General features: G+C 29.0%; 1 non-coding gene across 1 annotated transcript; it reads left to right on the forward strand.

Moving 5' to 3' along the window:
* Nucleotides 1-6,281: 6,281 nt before the first annotated feature.
* LOC142519968 (small nucleolar RNA R71) lies at nucleotides 6,282-6,392 on the forward strand. Its single transcript, XR_012813852.1, has one exon. It is a non-coding gene; the product is annotated as a small nucleolar RNA R71 (small nucleolar RNA).
* The last annotated feature ends 227 nt before the right edge of the window (nucleotides 6,393-6,619 follow it).

Here is a 6,619-nt window from a genome sequence, read left to right on the forward strand (position 1 = left end):
AATTTTCTTTTCTTACTTTTGGATGTTGGCCAATTAAGTTGAGATAAGGATGGATCTGGTTCATGACTAAATCCTTGCAGTAAATCAATAAGTTCACCTTCACTTGTAGCAGAAACTAACATTATTCGCGAAGCTAATGAAATAAATCTATGTTCCACAACATCATCAAGAAACGATAACAGTTTATCATAATAATTGTTAACATTTAACAAACCAATTGGCTTATTGTGGATATTTAATTGTGCCCAACAAACAGTATGAAATATTTATTCCAAAGTACCGAAACCTCCTAGCAAAGCAATGAAAGCATCTGAATGTTCAATCATTTGAGTAATTCGTTCATACATGTTGTCTACTTTCATTTCTTCTCCTATTGTTGGTCCTGTAAGATTGGCTAAGGTAATCGGAATAATGCCTAAAACTTCATTTCCACCTGCATGCGCAGCTTTTGCAACTTTTCCCATGAGGCCAACTTCACCACCACCATATACCAAATGAATCTTTTTTTTAGCAAGTGTTATTCCAAGATTTTCTGCTACTTCTTCATAAATTGAATCTTTTCCTGCACTAATCCACGAAATACACAAATATTTTTGATTTTACTTACCGTGGACGTTGACATGTTGAGAAATATGTTTTTTTGTAATTGTTTGATCACAGCATATGAATTTATAAGAGTAACATGCCAAAAGTCAATATTTGAACATGAAATTATTATTATTAAAAGAAAATAAAAATGACAAAATTAAAACAAATATATACAGCGTAGTTGTGATTGTGGCTCACATCTTCATCTGATTTTACGTTCAGTAACGGCTTCAACGCCTTCTATGAGTCGAGGATATGCTTCCCATCCAATTTTCTTATAAATTGGCAAACATGGTCTTTTAACGTCAGATTCCCAAGACGAAATTGTGTATATATATTACTTATCTAAATAGATATGCGTTACTACAGTAGGATCTTTGTAAGGCTGATTCCACCTTCCATATTGATATTCCTCCTGTTGAAATTGCCACCATAGTTTAAGAAGTTCATTTTGCACGTACCCACTAGAATGCGTATCAAGAACCTCTAGAAAATTATCCAAAGGCTCTTTACTCAGACCATTCTTAAGAAATAAAATTTTATCTTCTCTATTATTGATGTCATTCCAACATTTTTGCATTTTCCCTTACAAGTCCACCTTGCACATTTATGATATCCACCTATACGTTTAGCTCTTCGCTTTTTGGCATATGTGCTTTTACCAAATCCTGGCATATGTCTTATTATTAATTTATTTGCTTCCCCAACCAATCGGACTTTTGCTTCAATTATCAAATGGACATCATTCGGTATTCCATATGACATCATCAACCTTAGCCGCTCACATCAAACTTTATAAATTTTTTTCAACGCATTATCAGGTAAACAAGAAAAATATTTACGAAGATTCATAATACACACATCCATATTATTATTATTATATATATTTCAATTATTTTGGGAAAACTGAAGAAACCGACTTAAAAAGTCACGGAGTACCGTTATCCGCCACTTAACCGGGAAATGAACTAGAATCTGCAAAACAAAATGAAAATATCAAACAACTATTGTGGATCATATAAAGGCATAAACTCATTATTAAGAATTTCATTTTCTATAAAAGGCTTAAGTCTTTGCCCATTAACTTTAAACACGTCATTATTTTTAGGATTTTCAATATCAACAGCACCATGAGGATAAACAAATTTGACTATAAATGGTCCTGACCACCTCGATCTTAGTTTACCTGAAAATAAATGCAAACGAGAATTATAAAGCAAAACTTTTTGTCCAATTTCAAATGACTTTCACATAATATTTTTATCATGAAAGGCTTTAGTTTTATCTTTATAAATCTTTGAATTTTCATATGCATCATTTTTTAATTCTTCAAGTTTATTTATTCGCAATTTTCTTAATTTAGTTGCATCATCTAAATTAATATTAAATGCTTTAATTGCCCAATAAGCTTTATGTTCAAGTTCAACCGGTAAATGACAATGCTTACCAAAAACTAACCTATATGGTGACATCCCTAATGATGTTTTAAATGCAGTTCTATATGCTCATAATGCATCAGTTAATCTTAAAGACCAATCTTTTCTATTTGGATTAACTGTTTTTTCTAAAATTTGTTTTATTTCTCTATTTGCAAGTTCAACTTGACCATTACTTTGAGGATGATATGGGGTAGAAACTTTATGTGTAATGTCATATTTTCTTAACAAAGAAGAAAATTATTTATTTATAAAATGACTTCCCCCATCACTAATTATTGCTCTAGGTATTCCAAATCGGCTAAAAATATTTTCTTTTAAAAATTTTATAACAACTTTATGATCATTAGTTCTACATGCAATTGCTTCAATCCATTTTGAAACATAATCAACAGCGACTAAAATGTACGTATATCCAAAAGATAATGGAAATGGACCCATAAAATCTATCCCTCAACTATCAAATATTTCAATATTTATGATTGGATTTAAATGCATCATGTTTCGTTTTGAAATTGATCCCATCTTCTGACATTTTTCACAAGATTTGCAAAATAAATGTGTATCTTTGAATAAAGACGGCCAATAAAATCCACATTGTAAGATTTTTGTAGCTGTTTTATTGGATGAAAAATGACATCCACATGCTTCAGAATGACAAAATTTAATAACATTACTTACTTTATTGTCGGGTATGCATCGTCGAAAAATTTGATCAGGACAATATTTAAATAAGTAAGGATCATCCCAATAAAATTTTTTAACTTCTATCAAGAATTTATTCTTATCCTGTGAATTCCAATGAGAAGGCATTTTATTTGTCACAAGAAAATTTACAATGTTAGCAAAACAGGGCATAATAGTAACATAAAACAACTGATCATCTGGAAAATTTTCATTTATTGGTATTTCATTATGAGATGATTCAGTCATTATTCTAGATAAATGATCGGCTACAACATTTTCTTTTCCTTTTTTATCTTTAATTATAATATCAAATTCTTGTAACAATAAAATCCACCGTATTAATCTTGGCTTAGCATCTTATTTATTTGATAAATATTTTATGGCAGGATGATCGGTGTAAACAATAGTAGTAGAACCAATTAAATAAGATCGAAACTTATCTAATGCAAATACTACTGAAAGTAATTTTTTTTCAGTAGTTGAATAATTTATTTGGGCACTATTTAAGATTCTACTAGCATAATAGATTGCATAAGGTTTTCCTTCTTTTCTTTGTCCTAACACAGCTCCTATAGCATAATCACTTGCATCACACATTAATTCAAATGGTAAAGATCAATCTGGAGGTGGTAAAATAGGTGATGTAACTAAAAGATTAATAATTTTTTTAAAAGCATTTTCACATTTCTGAGTCCATTCAAATTGTTTATCTTTTGTTAAAAGATTTGAAATTGGTTTAGATATTATGCTGAAATTTTTTATAAACCTTCTATAAAATCCTGCATGACCCAAGAATGATCGAACTTCTTTGACCGTTTTTGGTGATGTTAAATTAGCAATAACATCAACTTTGGCTTTATCAACTTCAATTCCTTTTTCAGATATCACATGTCCTAAAACAATCCCAGATTTAACCATATAATGACATTTTTCCCAATTTAAAAAATGATTTTTTTCTTCACATCTTTTTAATACTTCTTCTAGATTTTTAAGACAATTTTCAAATGAGTTTCCAAAAACAGTTATATCATCCATAAAAACTTCTACATATTCTTCAATCATATCACTGAAAATACTTAACATGCATCTTTGAAAAGTAGCCGGAGCATTACATAAACCAAATGACATTCTTTTAAATGCAAAAGTTTCGAAAGGACAAGTAAAAGTAGTTTTTTCTTGATCTTCTAAAGATATAGGTATTTGATAATACCCCGAATACCCATCAAGAAAATAGTAATAAGAATTTACTGCTACTTTTTCTAGAATTTGATCTAAAAATGGTAGTGGGAAATGATCTTTTCTAGTTACATCATTTAATTTTCTATAATCAATACAAATACGCCAACTAGATGGAATCCTAGGTTGTAATAACTCTCCCTTTTCATTTTTTGTAACAGTGATGCCGGACTTTTTAGGTACTACTTGTGTTGGACTTACCCATTTACTATCTGAAATTGGATAGATAATTCCAGCATCTAATAGTTTTAATACTTCATTCTTAACAACTTCCTTCATATGTGGATTTAACCTTCTTTGTGGTTGTTGATATGTTTTAGCATTTTCTTCCAAGTGAATTTTATGTGTACAAATTAAAGGATTCATACCTTTTATATCTTTCAAAGTCCATCCAATTGCATTTTTATATTTTTTAAGTAATTTACTCAAATCTTCTTCTTGATTTGGCAAAAGAGTGGAAGAAATTACAACAGGAAATGTTTTATTTTCTCCAAGAAATACATATTTCAATTCTAATGGTAAAACTTTTAATTCAAGTTTTGTATTAACATCTTCTTTAAAATTATTTTTAGACTCAAAAATTTCTATTGAAAAAACTTCAGATTGTTGATTTAAGTTTTCTTCTTGTATATTTTCTTCCACAATTGTTTCAATTTCATTATCATATTCATTTTCATTAATACTTGGTTGTTTACATAAATTGAACACATTAAGTTCTAGAGTCATATTTCCAAAAGACAATTTCATTATTCCATTTCGACAATTAATTAAAGCATTTGAAGTTGCTAGAAATGGTCGTCCCAATATTACTGGAATTTCATTATGTACTTCTATTGGTTGTGTATCCAAAACAATAAAATCTACAGGATATATGAATTTATCAACTTGAACCAACACATCTTCTACAATACCTCTAGGTATTTTGATTGACCTATCAGCCAATAAGAGAGTAACAGAAGTGGGTTTTAATTCTCCTAAATTAAGTTTTTCATAAACTGAATAAGGAAGTAAATTCACACTTGCTCCCAAATCCAACAAAGCTTTTTTAATTTTATTTTCTCCAATAATACATGAAATTGTTGGACAACCAGGATCTTTATATTTTAAACTAGAATTATTTTGAAGAATAGAACTTACTTGTTCATCCAAGAATGCTTTTTTCTTCACATGCAATTTTCTCTTTACAGTACATAAGTCTTTTAAAAAATTTTCATAAGAAGGTACTTGTTTAATAGCATCTAATAATGGAATATTTATCTTCACTTGTTTAAAAACTTCATAGATATCAGAATCACTTTTTTGTTTTTTTATGATTTGTTAATGCATGAGAAAATGGTGGAGGTTTATTTGACTTATTTACTATTTCAGAGATTTATCATTCACCATATTATTCTTAAAATTTAAGGTATCATCATTCTCAAAAGTATCAGGATTATCATCATTACTCTTTGATTTTAAATGATCCTTGTTTTCATTACTATATGGATCATTAACTATTTACCACTTATAAGGGTAATAACAGATTTTATTTGATCAATTTTTTCATTTTTTAATTCTTGATTTTGATTTTTAGGATTAGGTTGAGGTTGAGATGGAAATTTTCCTTTTTCATGAATATTAAGTGCAGATGCAAATTTTGCAAGAGTTTCTTTCAAACCACTCATAGATTGACTGTTTTGAATATTGATAGACTCTTGCTTTTGGATAAATGCATGAATTACATCTTCAAAGTTTTTTCTTGGAGGTGTAACATAAGGAATATAACCTTGATGATTTTGGTTATTTTGAAAATATTGTTGTGACGGTTGTGCATTATTATCATTCTTCCAACTAAAATTAGGATGATTTTTCCATCCAGGATTATATGATGGTGAAAAAGGATCTAGTATTGGTTTTTTATAATTGTTAACATAATTTTCTTGTTCATTGAGACATTCTTTAAATGAAGGTAATGTTGGACAATCTTTTGTAGCATGATCATGTGTATCACATATATGACAAACAATTTCTTGAATACTTTTTAATTGACCACTCTTTTTCATTTCTAATAACTCAATTTTTCTTGCTAAAGATGCAAGTTTAGCTTGAATATCTATATCATATTTAAGATTGTAGATACCACCCCCATTTGTTGAATTATTGTTTTTAGTTGTTGGTGGTTCTATTGTGCCTATATTATCCCAATTTTGAGCATTTTCTGTTGATGAATCCAAATATTCCATCGCTTCATTTGGGTTTTTATCTTCAAAAGTTCCATTACACATGAATTCTATCATTTGCCTATCTTTAGGTATTAGACCTACATAAAAGTGAGAAACTATTCTCCATGTTTCAAAACCATGATGTGGGCATGTATTAAGTAATTCTTTATATCTATCCCAATATTGATAAAACGTTTCTTCTTGTTTTTGAGAAAAAGTTGTAATTTGTCTTTTAAAAGAGTTTGTTCTATGGGAAGGGAAATTTTTTTTGAGAAATTGTTGTTGCATTTCTTCCCATGATCTTATTGAACTTGATTTAAATTTTGTAGCCATGTTTTAGCTTTATCTTTTAAAGAAAAAGGGAAAAGCTTTAATCGAACTATATCCCATGCTACAGTTTTGATCATTATAAGTGTTACAAACTTCCTCAAATTCTCTTAGATGCAAATATGGATTTTCAGAATCTAAGCC

The sequence above is a fragment of the Primulina tabacum genome, chromosome 11 (assembly GCF_025594145.1).
Source record: "Primulina tabacum isolate GXHZ01 chromosome 11, ASM2559414v2, whole genome shotgun sequence".
Classification (NCBI taxonomy): domain Eukaryota; kingdom Viridiplantae; phylum Streptophyta; class Magnoliopsida; order Lamiales; family Gesneriaceae; genus Primulina; species Primulina tabacum.